Raw genomic sequence first — 21,682 nt, 5'->3', positions numbered from 1 at the left:
CTTGGGTCATCATCAGCAAAGGGTACTTCAGCTTCCTACTCTCTCCCTTTACGTTGCTCTTTATGAAACACTGGGAGTATTACACATGGGCAGTATTCATCCCCTCCACAAACTGAGATTTTAAGTATCTGTGCTGTATGTATCACTGAATGGGGGCAAAACAGGGAAAGAAAGGCCAAAAATCTAACAGAATTTCATAATGTGTGTGTGTGTGTGTGTGTGTGTGTGTGTGTGTGTGTGTGAAAGATACAGTTATACACAATCTCTTTCTCTCTCTCTCTCTCTCTCTCTCTCACACACACACACACACACACACACACACACACACACACACACACACACACACACACACGCACACACACACACACATACACACATTATCCTGTCGACAATTATGGTAATCATGGACAGCAAATTCTAAAGAGATGCTGCTGAGAAGAAAAGGCTCACTGAAGAGAAGACTACGATTATAAAGTACACTCCTTTATGAAAGAAAACTGTACTGAAGTTCCTCAGGGTTCATCCCTCAGCTAAGGAGGTTCATCTTCAGTTCCTTTTTTTTGTTTTTATCATTTTTCCTGATTTTTAAATACTGATATATCTGATAATGCAGGGTAACGTGCTATAGTAGTAAAACAGCATTTATAGGTTGCTCTGATGGCTCTGTAGCTATTTCTTCTACTGATAAAGCAGGTCTCTTCGCTCAGACTTTCTCCTCCAATTCCACCTTAGACGATTCAGGTGCTGTTCCTCCATCACTTCCCCCCTCTGACTTCCTCATGGCTGACATTAACATTTCTTCAGCTGATGTATTTTCTGCCATTGCCGGCCTCAATACTAATAAGGCACATGGGCCTGATGGAGTCCCTCCTGTTGTTCTCAAGAACTGTGCTTCTGTCTTTACACTCTGTCTAGGCAAGCTCTTTCGCCTTTGTCTATCAACTTGTACCTTACCTTCTTGCTGGAAGTTCACTCTCATTCAACCAGTCCCAAAGAAGGGTGACCATTTCCAACCCTCTAACTATCGTCCAATTGCTTTAACATCCTGTATCTTAAATGTTTTCGAGTCAATTCTTAATAGAAAAATTTTAAAGCACCTTTCTGTCACAACCTTTCTGATCGCCAGTATGGGTTCCGTCAGGGACGCTCAATTGGCGATTTTCTCACCTACCTTTCAGACTCTCGGTCATCCTCCTTTCGGGACTTTGGCGAAGACTTTGGCATTGCACTTGGCTTTTCAAAGGCTTTCGATCGAGTCTGGCATAAATCTTTAAATTCCAAACTGCCCTCTTGCGGTTTCTATCCTTCTATCTATGCCTTCATCTCTAGCTTCCCCCCTGGTCGTTCTATAGCCGCTGTTGTAGACGGCCATCGTTCTTCTCCTAGATCTGTCAACAGTGGTGTTCCTCAGGGCTCTGTCCTATCACCAACTCTCTTCCTTTTATTCATCAATGACCTTCTAAGCTGTACATCTAATCCTATCCACTCTTATGCTGATGACTCCACCCTTCACCTTTCCATTCGGTTCCCGCAACGTCCATATCAGCAGTTACTTCAACAAACAAGGGATGAGGCAATGGTGTACAGGTTGGAAATTAATGCCAGTAATATTTTTACACCTTGCACTGTAACATCCCATGTTTTTACACATTTTTACGCTGATGTGTATTATCCACATCGACTCAGTATTTAATTTTTTTCAATTGAACGATGACATTTGAGGCTAATATTTTACCAGTGAGTTCCTATATATATTTTGTGATATTTATCCACGTTTTTAAAAGAATATATCATAGGCAGTTTAAAAGTTCATTTATTGTAAGGATCCCTAAAGGGAGAAGGGAAAACAAGATGCCAGCTCTCTCTATGTTTTGTTTTGTGAGGGGCAGCACTACAGACTTCTGCCTGGAGCTTTTCTTTCTTCTAGTCCCTAGTATGAGTCAGAGCACCTACTTCTATTCCTCTGAAAGGTATTTTGATTGTATTGTGCTATGCTAGTAATGTTTTGGAAGTGAAATCTGCTCTAGAAACTGTTAGATATGAGAAGAGTATTGAGAAGCTCTCCGTGTGTGGGTAAGACAGAAATCAGCTTGTGTCAGCATTTTGACGCCCTGGGGTAAGGCTAAGTAATCACGTACGCCACCGAGATACTAAAATGTGTGTTATAACTATAGAATAATGTGACGAATCCTTATCCTATGCAGTATCATCCTACCACCTAGAGGTTAGGGTGATCAAAGGGCGGCTGCATTATCTAATTCCTTGGAATATTCTTATGAAATGTTTTACGTTTTTCACAAAGTATAATATTTTTATCTGATTATTATGCTTGAAACTACCTGAAAGTTCTAACACTTTCAGGGGAACAAGTTTTGGAACAAGTTTTGGAATGAGTCTTGGAGCAGTCTTGGAGCAAGTTTTGGAATATAAGTCTGGGAGTGGACTTCATTCAAGTTCTGGCAGAGTCTTTTACTTCTGACACTGGGTCCAGCATGGCCACTGTCTGTTTTCTTACACAGTATCCAAGCACTGCCCAGGCCTGGAACAAGTCCAATCTTCCTCTTATCATCTAGCATGTATGGAGAAGCAGATTGTAAATAAAGGACCAAATCTCTACAGTCAGGGTGTTTCGTCAACCTCCTGGATTACGCTATTCTCCTTCCCAGAATATCTGAAGGGTCAGCGCTACCAAGTTCATCTTATACCCTTCTTCAAGTCATAGTGTGGACACCCTTTTAAGTTAGGTCCATTTATTATTTTATTTTAGAGTGTATTGCTCATTATTATTCCTCAAATATTTCATATATTTCCAAACTTTAATTTAAGTGTACTGGTCACTTATTATTATTTGTAAGTGGTTGTTTGTGGCTATTTTTCCAACAGTACATAATCTTGACAAGTACAATGGCACACCTAATGTCTGACTTGGCTCGTATCTCTGACTGGAGTAAAAATAATTTGGTTGTTTTTAATGCATCAACGACTCAGTTTTTATACGTAGGTATCAACTCAACAAAATCTTCCACAGGTATACCCACTAATGTTTAATAATATTCAGCTTAATCCTGCATCATCCTTGAACATGCTTGGGTTTCATTTACTCGTGACTTATCCTGGAAAGATCTTGTAAAATCTGCTTCCAAGAGATTAGGTTTGCTAAGCCGAATCCATTCCTTCTTTACCCCTGTACAATTGTTGACTCTATACAGGGGTTTTATCGGCCCCTGTGTGGAGTACAACTCTCATGTGTGGGGAGGCTCCCCACATACAGCTCTTCTCAATAGGGTGGAGTCAAAGTCTTTTCGTCTCATTAACTCTCCTCCTCTTACTGTCTCCCTTCAACATCTGTTGCACTGTTGCATCATTATCTCTTTTCTATCGCTGCTTCAATGGTCACTGCTCCTCTGAACTGTCTGCTTGCATTCCTCCACCTCTACAGCGGGCGCGTAGCACCCGTCTAGCAGCAAAGTCTCATCTCTTTTCTGTTCAACTCTCTAATGCAAGAGTTAACTGTTACTCACAGTCCTTCATTTATGCAACAGGTCAACTCTGGAACTGTCTCCCTCTGTCTGTATTTCCTGCTTCCTATGATCCACAGTCTTTCAAACGCTGTATGTCCAGGCATCTCCAAATGATCGGATCTTGAATTTGGCTCTCTCTGGTATTTTGTTTTTCTCCTGGAAGGAACAACAATTGCGGGCTCGCGGCCTTTGGTTCCTTCTTCCTCGCATAAAAAAAAATCTAGCCTCAGTGTCCCAGCAAAAGTGCGTTCATAATTTAAAACAAAAATATGATTTATACTATTCCCTTTAGCCAACAGTGTATCATTACGCAGTTAACTTCACTTTTCTCATACAGAGTATACAGTAGCTTGAGAAGAATAAACAGTATTGTAGCACAGGGAAGGAAATTGCCCGGTGTTATGAAGTCTCAATACCAAAACGTGGTCTGAGCGTGGCAGCTGCAAGAGGACTGCAAGAATGAGTATCAGTACCTTCTAACTTGTAGGTGTGAGACTCTGATATGGAATGAAAACGAATAATCAGGAGTTAGAGCGGTGGAGATGGGATTCTAAAGAGATGTGTATGGAGTGTGGAGAGTGGTTAGGATACGAAATAATGTTAAGGATGAAAGCTGTGAAGTAAGGAAACCCGTGGACAACAGATCTGAAGAGAGTGTACTTAGATGGCATGATCATGTGGCGAGAATGGACTGACGTAGGATTGTGAAAAGGGTATATCTGTGTGAATTTCAAAGGGGGAGGAGGCGTGGGAGGCCTAGCAGAAGGCGGACAGATATGGTAAACGTGTGAGAAAGGGAATTATAGATCTTGACGAGGCTAAGGAACAAACATGGGATCGAGTTGGATGGAGAAATTTTGTGCGGAGCAGGAAGAATATATGACAAAGATTAGGCACCCGTTTTTTAACTTGGCCTTCGCTGAATTGATTCTGTCTGACGGTAGAATATGAGGCTACGTGTGGGCAATTGTGTACCTGCCTATGGAGTCAGGATTTTGGGGGTCTGAATGTTTTTTTTTTTTTTTTATGCGAGGAAGAAGGAACCAAAGGCCATGAGCCCGCAGTAACAGTTCCCTCCAAGAGAAAAACAAAATACAATATAGAGCCAAATTCAAAATCCGATCATTTTGAGATGCCTGGACACACTGCGTTTGAAAGACTGGAGATCATAGGCAGCAGGAAATACAGACAGAGGGAGACAGTTCCAGAGCTGACCTGTTGCATAAATGAAAAACTGGGAGTAACGGTTAACTCTTGCATTAGAGAGTTGGACAGAAAAGGGATGAGAGTTTTCTGCCAGACGGGTGCTACGCACCCGTCATAGAGGTGGAGGAATGCAAGCAGACAGTTCAGAGGAGCAGTGACCATTAAAGTAGCGATAGAAAAGAGATAAAGATGCACCAGTGCGGCGAAGAGACAGAGGTTGAAGGGAGTCAGTAAGAGGAGGAGAGTTAATGAGACGAAAAGCCTTTGACTCCACCCTATTGAGAAGAGCTGTACGTGGGAAGCCTCCCCACACATGAGAGTTGTACTCCACACAGGGGCAGATAAAACCCCTGTATAGAGGCAACAATTGTGCAGGGGTAAAGAAAGAGCGGAGTCGGCTTAGCACACCCAATCTCTTGGAAGCAGATTTTACAAGAGATGTAATATGATCTTTCCAAGATAAGTCCCGAGTAAATGAAACCCCAAGCATGTTCAAGGATGATGCAGGATTAAGCTGAATATTATTAAACATTAGTGGGTATACCTGTGGAAGTTTTTGTCGGGTTGATAGGTGAAAGAACTGAGTCTTAGATGCATTAAAGACAACCATATTATTTTTACCCCAGTCAGAGATACGAGCCAAGTCAGACATTAGGTGTGCCATAGCGTCATCCCTTGTTTCTTGAAGTAACTGTTGAGATGGGTGTTGTGGGAACCGAATGGAAAGGTGAAGGGTGGAGTCATCAGCGTATGAGTGGATAGGGTTAGATGTACAGCTTAGAAGATCATTGATGAATAAAAGGAAGAGAGTTGGTGATAGGACAGAGCCCTGAGGAACACCATTGTTGATAGATGTAGGAGAAGAACGATGGCTGTCTACAACAGCGGCTATAGAACGACCAGAAAGGAAGCTAGCGATGAAGGCACAGATAGAAGGATAGAAACCGTAGGAGGGCAGTTTGGAAATTAAAGATTTATGCCAGACTCGATCGAAAGCCTTTGAGATGTCCAGTGCAATGGCAAAGCTTTCGTCAAAGTCCCGAAAGGAGGATGACCAGGAGTCTGAAAGGTAGGTGAGAAGATCGCCAGTGGAGCGTCCCTGACGGAACCCATACTGACGATTGGAAAGAAGGTTGTGATAGGAAAGATGCCTTAAAATTTTTCTATTAAGAATTGACTCGAAAACTTTTGAAAGACAGGACGTTAAAGCAATTGGACGATAGTTGGAGGGTTGGGAGTGGTCACCCTTCTTTGGGACTGGCTGAATGAGAGCAAACTTCCAGCAAGAAGGAAAGGTACAAGTTAAAAGACAAAGGCGAAAGAGTTTGCCTAGGTAGGGTGTAAGCACAGAAGCACAGTTCTTGAGAACAACAGGAGGGACTCCATCAGACCCATATGCCTTGTTAGTACTGAGGCCAGTGATGGCAGAAAATACATCAACTGAAAAAATTTTAATGTCAGCCATGAGGAAGTCAGAGGGGGAAAGTGATGGAGGAACAGCACCGGAATCGTCTAAGGTAGAATTGGAGGAGAAAGTCTGTGCGAAGAGATCTGCTTTATCAGTAGAAGAAATAGCTACAGAACCATCAGAGTAGAAAAGAGGAGGGAAGGATGATGAGGTAAAGTTGCTAGAAAGATTTTTGGCAAGGTGCCAGAAGGACCGGGAAGAATTTGAGTTGGAGAGTTGAGAGCATTTAGTATGGATGAAATTATTTTTAGTAGAGCGAAGAACAGACTTAGGACGATTCCGGGCAGAAACGTAAAGATGATGTGATTCAGGGGTGGGTTGGCTCCGGTACCTTTTGTAGGCCCTCTCCTTGTTGCGGACAGCATTAGAGCAAGCGTGATTAAACCAAGGCTTTCTTGCGTTAGTCAAAGGATATGAGAAAGGAATGTATGCTTCCATGCCCGAGAGAATAACCTCCGTAATGCGCAAGGGACACTCAGATGGCTCCCGGCCATGGAAGCAATAATCATTCCAGAGAAAATCAAAGAAGTACTGCCTGAGGGCCTCCCAGTCCACGGCTCCAAAATGCCTCAGACGACGTTTCCCTGGAGGGTCCACAGGCCGTACCGGAGTGATAGGACAGGTTAAGGTAATAGGGTTGTGATCGGAGGAGCCCAACGGAGAGAAAAGATTAACAGAGTAAGCAGAAGGATTAGTTGTGAGGAAGAGGTCAAGTATGTTGGAGCTCTCTCCAAGGCGGTCAGGGATACGGGTAGGGTGCTGTACAATATATATATATAATATAATGGGTGTGTGGCCAATTTCACCGGGCATGTTGTTGATTAGTTCTCCCACTAGCATAATCTTTGCTTTTTCTGGCTTTCTGTACGTGACCTCGCCAACTTCCAGGTGGGGAAAAGAGACGGGATGATGATGATGATGATGATAATGACGATGAATAAAGTTTTACATTCACTCTTTCTTAAGAATTGTCTATGACACTTTCTCTTTACAAAATTGGGGAAGTCTTTTTGTTTTGCTGTTCTCACATTCAGTTTACAGAATTAGATGCCATGTTGGAATCTTCTCTGTAACAAACAGCTTCGAAATTACCATTAGATCTATGACTGTTCCCTTTTGTTTGTACATATTTCTACTAAAAAGAAAAGTATGGAATTGCCCGGCTAAAATGAACGAGCCATTATTGTCCTTCGAGTTTTTGTTCAAAAGATCGTAAGCCATATCAGCAAAATTAGTAGCAAAGTATATGGTATCAAGTAATATTCCTTGTAAAGCTTAACACACAAAAAAGTTTCCTCAGTGCCAAACAACGCAAAAGCAAAAATGATAAAAGTCGATGGCATTGTTCACGAGATGAACTGATAGGCTCTTTTAATTTTCAGGACAAAAAATCTTTTCTAAGTTGAAAAGGTCAGTAACAATAATTCCATCATAACACAACATCGTACTTGAAGGGTTGGACTGGATTATTCTATTTTTTTTTTTTTTTGTGCTTGCTTCCGTCTTCCAGCCTTGTCCTATCAACTGTTTCAGCTACATCCATTCTTTGTACAGTGTATATATTATATATATATATATATATATATATATATATATATATATATATATATATATATATATATATATATATATATATATGGAGCCTCTGTGGTACAGTGGTAGAGTGTGCATTTCGTACACGGGTGGGCCAAGGTTCACGCCCCGCAAGGGTATTAAACTTTGGGAATGTTCACCCGGCCACGTACTGCATTGGCGGACACAAGGAGTGCTGTGGTTGAACCAGTGTCGCTTACTGTAAAGTATGCTTGCACCCAGTCAGCTTGCGTGGGCCGATTACACTTGGTTCACACACTACACACACATATCCAAAGCCACTCCATCACTACAGTTACACTTACAAGCACTTCTCACCCTACATACAATCTCTACCAGACAGCCTAAGCCACTTGGTAGAGATACATTGGCTGTATCGTCCCGACTTCGGTCGGGATAGGCCGGTCCTGCAGTGGATACTCAAACGGCTGATGATGATGATATATATATATATATATATATATATATATATATATATATATATATATATACTCAAACGGCTGATGATGATGATATATATATATATATATATATATATATATATATATATATATATATATATATATATATATATATATATATATATATATATATATGTATATATATATATATCATCAGCCGTTTGAGTGTCCACTGCAGGACCGGCCTATCCCGACCGAAGTGGGGACGATACAGCCAATGTACCTCTACCAAATGGTTAGGCTGTCTAGTAGAGATTGTATGTAGGGTGAGAAGTGCTTGTAAGTGTAACTGTAGTTTTGGAGTGGCTTTGGATGTGTGTGTAGTCTGTGAACCAAGTGTAATCGGCCCACGCAAGCCGACTGGGTGCAAGCATACTATATTGTATGCGACACTGGTTCAACCACAGCACCACTTGTGTCCGCTAATGCAGTACATGGTCTAACGCTCCCAAAGTTTATTACCCTGGCGGGGTGCGATCCCTCATTCTTCAGTGTACGAAAACCCACACCTTACCACTGTACCATAGAGGCTCCATATATATATATATATATATATATATATATATATATATATATATATATATATATATATATATATATATATATATATATATGCTAGGAAGAATAAGGAACCGAAGGCCACGAGCATGCAAACTGTTTGTGAAAAATGTTGATTAGTTCTGTTAAACAAATCGGGGCCCTCTTTCTGGGCACCAAAATGTGAGAAATGTTTAATGTATCCAAGTCGGTATCCCTGCCGGGACACTGCTATGCAAGAATTTTCTCGGTACACAACTCGTAGGTCGTTACTCTTCCCTAAAGTTGTCTAAGTAAATCAAACAAGTCTCAGAGTTAGGTGATACGTAAATTGAATTTAACTCACCTACAATACTATTCTTCTATCTTATCTCTTCGCTAATCCCCCCTTGAATTGGCCAATTCGTAAAGGTTACTTAGCTATATGAAGAGGGATTGATCGTTAACCAATGACGATGAGGCTGCCTGGTATAGTTGCTTGGGGAAGCAAGCGTCCTTATGGTGTGTATGTACAACTTTGTTAACTCCACGAGAGCTAGGAGCAGAGTCTTAACTCCACAAGGTCTGGGAGCAGAGTGAGTGAACGCGGCAAACCCCATCCCTTCATCGAATTGTGGGTTGCCAACTCTTATTTAATTACAGTACTAAATACAGTTAAATTACATCATAATATTTACAGGGCAAATCTAACAAATTAATCTTAGTTCCACTTAAACTAAAGTTAGACCAAATATTCCCTTTAACTATGTAAATATCTTAATTCCACATCTGCCTTAACAGGGGAATCTTTCCCTGCTTGCCACGTCACCTATCGCGCAGACGCAGCTTAGGTCAGTGGAAAATACCACATAATTACATGTATTTACAATGCATAGTTGTCCACGGGGGTTAAATGCAGTAGCATTTAATTTATCAATAACAAGAATTATTAAAGAGAACGTCGTTTCTGGGTTATTAAAACCGCTTGAATAATTAACAACAGTCTCTACGTCCTCTGCCTTTAACCAGGGATAACTATGATAAATTTAGAGAGCGCAACTGCTCTGGGGGAAAATATTTCCCACAGTTTTGGGGCCAGCGGAAAATGATACGTTGTATCATGTAATATGACCCTTAGCCAAGAGTTCCCTCCATAATTCTCGAGAACTCTGTGCTGCAGCCCTAATAGGTCGCGCCTCTTGACCCGTTTGATCTTCACCATTCTCTGAATCCGGAGTGGCTGCTAACTCAAGGGGTACCAGTTTATCAATAGTTTTTATACTGGTATGTCCCCCGCATTTTATTTTTACGAGTCTCAGCACCCCTTCAGAATCTGGGTGTGTGGAGATCACTTTAGCTAATGGCCACTGGGATCTTGGCTGTTTAGTCTTCACTAAGACCACGTCTCCTATGTTAATAACTGATTTGTTGCTGGCAGCTTGAGCTCCATAAAACCTCTCGCGTAGGCTCTAAAGATACTCTTCGCTCCAATGTCTGTTCCAAGTATCCAGTACCCTTTTCAGACGTTGATATCCCTCCCGAAGGTGTTGTCCTAAATCATTACTTTCTATGTTAGGATCATCAACTTCTTCCTGGATATCCACACAATGCATCGGATGGAGCTTCCTGCCATTTAACATGTGAGCCGGTGTTAAGGCCTCTAGCGAGTCGCTAGTGTCATCTTGATAAGTCAGAGGTCTATTATTAATCCTGGCTTCAATTTCAGTTATTACTGTTCTTAAATCTGCTCTTGTGATCTTAGTTCTATGTAATGTTTTCCTCAGGCAGTTCTTGACAATACCAATCATTCTTTCGGTAAATCCATTTTGCCATGGAGCTCTTGGAGCTGTGAACTGCCAAATACAATTTCGGATTCCCAGCGCCGACTTAACCTTCGGGTCGTTCATTATGTTCAACAGTAAGGGTGATGCTCCAATGAAATTAGTTCCGTTGTCGCTTATTAACTTGCCAGGACAAGACCTTCTAGCGGCAAATCTGCGAAAGACATTGAGGAATGTCTCAGAGCTTAGGTCTTCCGCTAGTTCTAGATGGACTGCCCTTGTGTAGGCACAAGTAAATAAACAAATGTAAACTTTATGGGGAGTTTCCTCACCCGTAACAGTAACAGTTATAGCCCCTGTGTAGTCCACTCCTGTTATATGGAAGGGCCGACTTATCCACACCCTTTCCTTCGGTAGGGCTGGTGGTCCAGGGTAGTTAAAAGGTCTCTGCTCATACCTCCTACAAATGATGCAGTTTTTGAGATATTTTTTAATAACCTGTCTACCCTTAGGAATCCAGTACCTTTCCCGAATTTGGGCTAAGGTCTGCGGTACACCTCCATGGAGAGTGGAATCATGGGCTTCCTTTATAATAAGTTGTACAAAGCATCCACTCTTAGGTAATAAAAGGGGATGTTTGGTTTGGATGGGCAAGTCAGCCTTTACCAATCGGCCTCGACATCTTATCAGACCTTTTTCGTCTAAGAACAAGCCTAAATTCTTCATCAGCTTATTCCTTTTTCCAGTGTCTTGGCCCAAAAGTTTATATATTTCCCCGTAAGAATTTCTTTGTACTCTTTTCAGCCAGTATTCTAGGGGATCTAATTTCTGAAACCCCACCTTCTTATTCAAAAATTCAACAACCAATTTAGTGGTATTTAGAAGTTGTCTTATCGATGAAAATCGGCTGATGTCAATTACTTCTGGCTCAGGTACTATAGGATCCAAGTTCACTACACTAACCTCGGCAATACTGTACTGTTTCTGTTCAGGCCAATCTTTAGTGAGTAACCATTTAGGACCTTTAAACCACAAGTTATCTTTGATCAGTCTCCTTACGGTCGAACCTCTCGAGAGCAGATCAGCTGGATTTTGTTTGGAGGACACATGCATGATTTTAAATTTGGAGGACAGCTCTTTAATAGTCTTCACTCTATTACGGACGAAAGGAATTTTACTGTCTTCCTTCCTTATCCAGTAAAGACAAATCTCACTGTCAGTCCATATGTAAATATCCTCAAACTAAGTATCAAGAGTAATGCTTATATACCTGGCCAATTTAGTTCCTACTTCTATGGAAGCCAATTCCATTTGAGGTAGGGTTCTTTCTCTAATTGGCGCAAATCTGGCTTTGGACATTATAATCTTACTATCCTCTCCTGTTGCGCAATAAGCTACTGCTCCATAAGCCCTTTAAGAAGCATCACAAAATATGTGTAAGTGCGACTTCTCATTACTGTTTATTTTCCTGGGTATACATATGCTTGATGTAGTTTCAAACTCCTTTCTAATCTGTTCCCATTGTTCCACATATGTCTCACCCAATTCAGTGTCCCAGTCTAACTTTTCTCGCCAAGCCTCCTGTACTAAACATTTGCCCCTAATAACTATAGGACTGACCAATCCTAATGGGTCAAATAGCTTGGAAACCTGACTTAACAAGGACCTCTTTGTGAGAGTGATATCAGAGAACTTAATTGGTTTCAAACTTATTACATCAGCTGTTGTATCCCAGTTAAGACCTAACACATTTTGAATTTTGGGAATGTCAGAATCTGGATAGTCCTCTTGTATTTTATTCCTCAAAAGCGGTGAATTTGTATTCCAGCTCTGTAACGGCAAATTTGCCTTCCCACATTCGGAATTGGCTACTTCATAAACCTTCAAAGCTTCCGATTCTGTATCAGCAACACCTTGCAAATTATCCATATAAAAAGCCTGCCCTATTTCTGGACATTTGACATTTTCAAAATGATGCTTTAGAGTGTTGCAAAGTAGGAAAGGACTAGCACAAGAGCCAAAGAGCACCGATCGGAAACAGTAAGTTTTCAATGGACTATCCTCATCTTGAGGATCATGACTTCAGAGGAATTTTGTAAATTTCCTATCCTCATCTCTCAGTCCTATTCTGAGAAAAGCCTTACTAATGTCTGCTGTGTAAGCGTAAGGTTTCTCTCTAAATCTTAGTAACACATTCCCTAACTTCTCTGTTAGTGTAGGTCCAGAGTATAGGCAATCGTTCAAGCTAGCTGATCCCTTGGACGCTTTACTACTACAGTTTAATACTATCCTTATGGGAGTAGTTACTGAATCCTTGCTTACAGCATGATGTGGTAAGTAGTGTCCTTCTTTGTGGTTAACAGGGTATTCTACCTTTTCTATAAATTTATTCTTCAATTGATCCCTTATAATATTATCATATAGGGTCAGATGTTCTGGTTTATCTCTCAACTTTCTTAGAAGAGAATTTAACTGAGCTTTAGCTGCTTGGTAATTTGTTGGTAACTCTGAGTGGTTTAGTTTCCATGGTAATCCTACCCAATACTGTCCATCCTTAAATTCCACAGACTGATTATACAAGTCCAATGTTATTTTATCTTCAGGGGTTGGTTCCTCAGAGTGTATACCTACACTGTCTAGGTCCCACAGTTTGTGTACAAGTTCAGTGTTTTCATCCAACAAGTCATTTATCTGAGTAGGTTCTAATTCTGCACCTATTCTGGCTACCATCAATGACTGTGTGGGGGTAACAAAGACTGAGTCTACTAGTTTTGCCTCTCCTTTAACTTGTTTTGGAAAAGGCAACTGACCCATAATAAGGTTACCTCCTGGACTCTTGAACAACTGTACCTTATTCCTTTTGAAAGTCCTATGTAGGAATCTTCCACAATAATCAGAACCAATTATCATTTTTATGGGACCCACAGTATCTGATTCCACATTCCGTTTAGCCAACTTTATCCCTGAGCTTCGCAGATGATCAGAGGTTTCCTTCAATCCCTTTACGTATATACTTGTCTCCATAGTATCGAGCACAGCTGCTGTTATACGACATTTATATCTGCCTAATTGTATTACAGGTCTAACTAAATCAAAAGACTGAGCCTTCCTAGTTGTCAAGAATCCTGTAATGGCTAGATTTACCTTGCCGATAACTGGTAACTTTAATTTCTTCACAATGTCGGCGGAAATGAAGGTTTTCTGAGCACCCGTATCAAACAGGGTACATACTAATTGGTTTCTATTCTCAAACAATACTTTCACATCTGCTATTGATACTGCAGCTGGCATTACTAATGGAGCATTCCCTTTTGCAATTGTCATATTGACGCTTGCAGGTTTAGGAACCTCAATTTTCATCCTAGGGCATAAAGCACTATGATGATGATCCTTTTTGCATTTAAAGCAAAGATTTAAATTAGTCTTACAGTCTGCGGCAGTATGTTCGGAGTTCATACAGATTATACAACACCCCAGTTCCTGAAGCTTCCCTACTCTACTGTAGAAGCATAATCAGGGTAGTGTTGACAAAATACACTGGAATGTTGCTCACCACAAAAGACACAAACTTTCCTGTCTTTTACCATGGAAGGTTTTATTTCCTTAATATCCTCAGCAGGTCTATTCCTTATCTTTAATACTTTATCCTCGGCCTTTGTGCTGCTAAGGAAAGTACCTATCTCTTCTTTAGGCACATATTTAGTCTTCTCTGACTTAACTTTCCCTATCAGTTGGTTAGTGGGTTTTTTCTTTACTTCAGTCTTCTGTTTGACCTCAGTAGTGTTTAATGTTCCTTGCAAATGTTTACAGAGCTGCATCAAGCCTTCCTCTATCTCTTCACAGGAGAGATTATCCTTCTGGTACCTACCATACAAAGCATCCTTGGTTTTCGGTGGTAGCTTTAAGGATACAATTCTTGAAAGCACCCAATCTGATGTCTTAATATCTTCGTAAGTACCTAAGGCCCTTAATTTACAACTTATTGCAATTCTAAATTTTTGCAAGGAATCAAAATCGTGCCTAGGCGTGGGTAATTCTATTAAAGCCCGCAATAATTGATTTATAATTTGTTCCCTGTCTTCGTAATTTTGTCTAAGGATGGTCAAAGCCACTTCATAGTTATTTTCTTCTACTGGTAATTCTTTTATCAGTTGATATGGTGTTCCCTTGACCTGTCCTAACAAATACGTAAGTTTGGTGACTTTAGGGAGATCTGTTCTATCGCGTACCAAATATTTGAACTGATCCCAGGAAGATTTCCAGTTCTGCTCCCCATCAAATTCCGGAAGCGTTATTTGTGGTAACACAGCTCTACTCTGCTGTGCCATAACTTGTGTTTCCGCGGCAGTGTCAGCTAATTCTGACTCTAATGTCTTTACTACAGTTAAGTATTCTTCTAATTTGTCTTCAAACTTCGTAGTTTCTGACTCTAAGAGTTCCTTTTTCTCAGCCTTTACTATAGCCGCTTCTAAAGTTAAGTAACTCTCTTCGTACTTACGCCATCGATCTTTCAGGATGTTTAGGAGACTATTTATTCTCTCCTTGGACAGAGGTATTTGGTCCAACGACTGGTTACAATCATTTATGGCTCTAGTTACCCATCCTGCCTTACTACTAGAAGATCTTTGCAATAAAGAAACAGACATGTTGACGGAGTTCTATTTTAATAATTTAATTATGAATTCCAACCACAATTTTACCTCAACTTAGTAATGATTTGATTATTTTAAATTTTGAAGAGGGTTGGGATTAAGTCCTCATTGTACAAATTATCCCCTCTCCCAATTTCGTAGTATTCATTACAGCTCAGCTAATTATTTAATTTAATTTTGAGAAGTGTAGGGATTAGGTCTATACTTTCAACCTATTCCCCAGGATTATTAAACCTCTAGGGTTTTATTTCATCCCCACACTCAATTGCCAAAACACCCACATTCCCCGAGCTCAGAATTTATTACCTCAATACTCCATAGGCCCACCCATAGCTTGTACAGCATAGAACTCTCCTTTCTTATGTTCTACATAATTTATAAATTTCTGCAGAACCGCTTCCTTACCATGATGGTTCCAATGTATACCATCAGATTTCAACATTGCTTGGAAGGGCTTGGCATTAAAATGTATGAAATCTCTTCTCTTCCTGGCCCGTTGCAACTTCCGGTTTACAGCTCTTCTAACTATTTTATATGTTCCATAACAAACTGGAGAGCCATATGGCAGGTTCCTTGGCTCGAGGAGGGTTATGGCTACTGAGGATTTACAAGAGCCCTTTATGGCTCCTACCACTGCTAAAATATTCTCCACAACTTCACTGACCTCCACGTCCTCATGGATATCATTTCCTCCAAGGAAAAGGACCGTACGGTCATGCTCCCAGTCTAGTACGGCATTCAGCCTTTCATCTTCAGAGAAAGCGCTTGCCGTTCCTCCCGGAGCTCTATAGACACGTACGTCCACGTCTTCCACTTCAACCGAACGTGGTAGTAAACTGTGCCCCACAAAAGCAACTTTAAACACATTCAGCGCCTCGGCACACATCGGTTATCCTCACTCGGTCGGGGCACCAAAAATGTGAAAAATGTTGATTAGTTCTGTTAAACAAATCGGGGCCCTCTTTCTGGGCACCAAAATGTGAGAAATGTTTAATGTATCCAAGTCAGTATCCCTGCCGGGACACCGCTATGCAAGAATTTTCTCGGTACACAACTCGTAGGTCGTTACTCTTCCCTAAAGTTGTCTAAGTAAATCAAACAAGTCTCAGAGTTAGGTGATACGTAAATTAAATTTAACTCACCTACAATACTATTCTTCTATCTTATCTCTTCGCTAATCCCCCCTTGAATTGGCCAATTCGTAAAGGTTACTTAGCTATATGAAGAGGGACTGATCGTTAACCAATGACGATGAGGGTGCCTGGTATAGTTGCTTGGGGAAGCAAGCGTCCTTATGGTGTGTATGTACAACTTTGCTAACTCCACGAGAGCTAGGAGCAGAGTCTTAACTCCACAAGGTCTGGGAGCAGAGTGAGTGAACGCGGTAAACCCCAACCCTTCATCGAATTGTGGGTTGCCAACTCTTATTTAATTACAGTACTAAATACAGTTAAATTACATCATAATATGTACAGGGCAAATCTAACAAATTAATCTTAGTTCCACTTAAACTAAAGTTAGACCAAATATTCCCTTTAACTATGTAAATATCTTAATTCCACATCTGCCTTAACAGGGGAATCTTTCCCTGCTTGTCACGTCACCTATCGCGCAGACGCAGCTTAGGTCAGTGGAAAATACCACATAATTACATGTATTTACAATGCATAGTTGTCCACGGGGGTTAAATGCAGTAGCATTTAATTTATCAATAACAAGAATTATTAAAGAGAACGTCGTTTCTGGGTTATTAAAACCGCTTGAATAATTAACAACAGTCTCTACGTCCTCTGCCTTTAACCAGGGATAACTATGATAAATTTAGAGAGCGCAACTGCTCTGGGGGAAAATATTTCCCACACTGTTCCTTCCAAAAGATCAAAATACAAGAAAGCCAAATTCAAGATCCGATCACTTCGAGATTTCTGGACACACTGCGTTTGAAAAACTGGAGATTATGGCTGGCAGGAAATACAGACAGAGGGAGACAGTTCCAGAGATGACTTGTTGCATAAATGAAGGACTGGGAGAAATTGTTAACTCTTTTATTACGGAGTTGGACAGAAAAGGGATGAGAGTTTGATGTTGGACTGGTGCTATGCACCCGTCGTAGAGGTGGATGGATGCAAGCAGACATTTCAGAGGAGCAGTGACCATTGAAGCAGCGATAGAAAAGAAATAAAGATGCACCAGTGTGGTGAACAGACAGGTTGAAGGGAGCCAGTAAGAGGAGAAGATTTAATGAGGCAAAGAGCCTTTGACTCCACCCTACTGAGAAGAACTGTGTGTGGGGAGCCTCCCCACACATGAGAGTTGTACTCCAAGCAGGGGTGAATAAAACCTGTGTATAAAGTCAACAACTGTGCAGGGGAAGGAACAGAGTCGGCTTAGCACACCTAATCTCTTGGAATCAGATTTTACAAGAGATATAATATGATCTTTCCAAGAGAAATCCTGAGTGAAAGAAGCCCCAAGCATGTTCAAGGATGATGCAGGATTAAGCTGAATATTATTAAACATTAGTGGATACTCCTGTGGAAGATATGTTCCCTTCACCGTAGTGCAGATTTCTATTGATTCTGTCACCCAAAACTCGAATGCAAGTGTTTAATTCCTCTTTGTCTCAGGTATTGTCACTTCAGATATTTTCAATACTACAATGAAATATAAACATATGACTTTACAGTTAAGGATAAGATGTTACTAATTAAACAGTCACACTCCTAAGAAATACAGGATGTAAGGTAAAGGTAAGGTAAAGGGTGGGGTGCTTAGCCGAGGTGCTCATCTCCGTAACTTAGGCCTTTGAGCCTGTGGCAGGTTCTCCACCCGATTTCCTGGGATACAAGGCCACAGTATCATCCAGCTTACCACAGTTACCTCCCCTAGGTGTTACATCTACTAAGATTTGAACACTGGGACTAACGGGCCGGGAGTTTTGCAGTCGTGACGGGATACAGAATGGTATCCACAGACACATGATTGCACGGATTCCTACGGAAACAATTTGGTAAACTGTATGGATTTATGATGCTATATTCCTCTAAATGTGTCTGTCTGTATGGTTGGACCTCTTACCCCAGGTAACTCAATAAAGGCAGGGAAAAAATAAAAAATAAGTGTCTGTAGGGTATCTGACCACGGAACAGTTATACCAGAATTAAGGTGAATTAGTGACGAAATGAGGGAAGGGCACGAAACTGCAAGTGTATCTAGAAGAAATAATAATAATAATAATAATAATAATAATAATTCACTCATTCATCATCCAATCCTACGTTGCTCCATTAGGAGCATAGGATCCCGGGGCTAGGGAAGTTGGTCCTGACATTTAAGATGAGAATGACCAACCTCACTCATCCCTGAGTGGCATTACGTAAGCAATAAACCCCAACCACCCCTTGGGCAAATCCGATTGGAGCTCCGTAATTACCCACTAAACCACCAGGTGCCAAAATTTGGTTATATGGTTACCACCCAGCGTAGTAAATTGTTTCCTGGTGTACAGGAAACCATTTGGCTTGTCACTCAGTGTAGAGTCACCCACAGACAGAAGGAAGAGGAAAGAATGAAGGAAAGACAGAAGAGTGGGTGTAAAGTCATCCGTAGGCAGAAGGATGAGGAAAGAATGAAGGAAAGAAAGAAAGAAGAGGATGGAAGGAAAGAAGGATGGAGGAGAGGAAATGGCAGACACCAGAGAACAGCACTACATCGAGTGAGTGGATGGTGAGTGTCCCCACCTACCACATAATAATAATAATAATAATAATAATAATAATAATGATAATAATAATAATAATAATGATAATAATAATAATAATAATAATAATAATAATAGTTCTAGCTTTATTCCTTCATGGAAAATTAGGTGACATCTGGAGTACCTGGAAAAGTCCTAAATCTTGAGCCTAGGTGAGGTCAAGGTCACTGATCCTGTGCATGTCACCTCAAGTCACCACAGTCCATCCACCAAGTTTTGTGGCTCAAGCTTTAATCCTTCAAGGAGTACCAGATGAGATCCAAAAAATCTGGAAGTCCCAGTTATTGACCCAGGCGATCTCAGAGAATAAGCAGTCGATTGGAACCATACTCGCTTCTGGCCTACGTCTGCCTTAAGGCTATTTTGTAGTAAAATGTCAGCTTCCTAGCTTAACCCACCTCTTCCCAACTAATTTTCCACCACTGACTCCCCCAATCCCAACCAATTTTGGAAAAACAATGTTTTGGCTCAGACCTCCGCTTTTAGTGAGGAACATCGAAAATTCATAGAGAAATCGTTCACCTGAGGTTTAAAATACTGGATACAGGTAGCAGTACCCCATATATTGGTTTTCTATCAGGCTGGCTCTAAGGAAAACGAGTTCTATGGGAGGGTAACTATTCCACACCACTCATAAATGGTATTTATTTATTTATTTGGTACAAATTTACATGTAGTACGAGAGTATATTGGTTTTCACACAGTAATATAGGCAATATAAGCGTTGTTTCACTCACCATACACATCAACATACCTGACCTTTTTTGGCGACATTATCTGATCATCATTTTTGACTGTTTCTTCCTCTAATGCTACATAAACTTTGTCCTCCACATTGTCATCAATTGGGGAATCAGTCTGGTCTTGAATATCGTACCGTGGAAGGACATGTCTTTATTGGCCAGGTCACTGGTAACAGGTGAATTGCCGAGACAATGGCGTGTGGGGAAGGGGAGGTCATGCAGGGTAAAGCATTGTCCCTGCCTGACATCTTGCAGAGGAAGGTGTCCCATGTATATGTATCAAAAATCACACGTGGAATTTGAAAAATGTCCAAATGACAAACCTTGCAATTGGAGTGAGTTTATATACGTTAACGGGAGTCACAGTGACAAAATGTTCCAACGTATATATACGTGAACGGGATGTGGCGGGTTAAGTGGTTCTTGAAATAGCGTGGCTGACTCATATTTCTGTGTTTTGGGTAATATCCAGAGATCAAGTTAATAGACTGCCACCATGTTTACCGGTAGTCAAAAGAAGTGGACAGTTGTCCAGCAATGTTAACCAAATTTGAAGGCTCTAGGCCAAAATGGCCTTTGAAATATAGCAAGTTTAAAATGAATATCAATATAATGATAATGCCAAAAACATAGAAACTTCCCACCTGTGGGAAGATTGAATAATAATAATAATAATAATAGTAATAATAATAATAATAATAATAATAATAATCATAATCATAATAATAATAATGGGACAAAGAAACTTCTCACCTGCAGGAAGTTTTAATAATAATAATAATAATAATAATAATAATAATAATAATGGCAATCAGTGCAACACATGAATCCACAATTTATGCAAAAGGCTGAATATTTTTTACTTTGCTATGTGACCTTGACTTTCGCCAAACTTGTCCAAAAACCTATCTATCAGTCTGTCTATTGCCAGATGCCTTAATCCCATAAGGGGTGGCCACAAACAAATCGCCTCCACGTCGCCCTGTCCCCCGCTATTTCATTGTCCTGCTCCAAGCTCACACCCTCCTCTCTCATATACCTCTCCACTCCATCCCTTCATCTCATCCTTAGCTTCCCCTTCCCTCTCCCCCCCTCCACCTCACTCACATACAATCTCCTCATCAGTCTCTCACTTTCTGTCCTCTCCACATGGCCAAACCACCTCAGTGTGTTTCTCCTAACACTTCCTATCAGTTCCACAGCCTCACCACAATGCTCCCTCACTTCCTCATTTGTTAGTCTGTCTCTCCATGTAACTCCACATGCTCCTCTCAAAAAACTCATTTCCACTGCCCTCACTCTTGACTTCTGTCCCACCAACATGGTCCAAGCTTCACTTCCATACGTTAGAGTTGGCATCACAATACTGTCATGTAGTAGCTTTTTCACTTCCATGCTCACTTCCCTGTTTCTTATCACTGCTTTCAAGGAACCAGCAACTTTTTTTCCTTGTACACTTTCAAGCACTTCACCCTCTAAACTTCCATCCTTACCCATCACACAACCCAAGTACGTAAATGCACTCATTATCCATTTCCTCCTCATCCAACTTCACTTCTCTCGAAGACCATCATCCACCCACTTAGTGTAGTGATACCCTGTTTTTAGGGTAGCTCTACATTGAGTGGCAAGCCAAATGATTTCCTGTAAACCAGGAAATCATTTACATCCCCGGGTGGTAACTTTTTAACCAACCAAAACGTGTTCCATATGTGACACCAAGTGGGTTGGCAGAAGCTTAGTGTCCCTTCCCGGAAAACAACTAACTAAAAATACGAACAAGAAGCCTCGGACCAGGACTGACTGAAAGATGACGACTAAGAACCGAACAAAGGACATAATACGGATGGTGACATGCAATGTTAGGGGTCCAAATGATGAGGCGAAAGAGAGAGAGGTTGTCCAGGTGCTTGAGGGTGCGAAAATGGATGTTTGTGGATTAACTGAAACTAAATGGTGAGGTGAGAGTGTGAGAGAATGG

The 21,682-nt window shown here is 40.9% G+C and overlaps 1 protein-coding gene across 1 annotated transcript in view; it reads right to left on the bottom strand.

The window, feature by feature from the left end:
• LOC145395276 (synaptic vesicle glycoprotein 2B-like) overlaps positions 1-21,682 on the bottom strand; it is a 130,404-nt gene that overhangs the window by 88,801 nt on the left and 19,921 nt on the right. The gene's annotated exons all lie outside the window — the stretch shown is intronic.

The sequence above is a fragment of the Coenobita brevimanus genome, chromosome 30, assembly GCF_032717465.1.
Source record: "Coenobita brevimanus isolate Jiangsu-jjx chromosome 30, ASM3271746v2, whole genome shotgun sequence".
Classification (NCBI taxonomy): Eukaryota; Metazoa; Arthropoda; class Malacostraca; order Decapoda; family Coenobitidae; genus Coenobita; species Coenobita brevimanus.
This window is presented reverse-complemented; position numbering and strand designations above follow the sequence as displayed.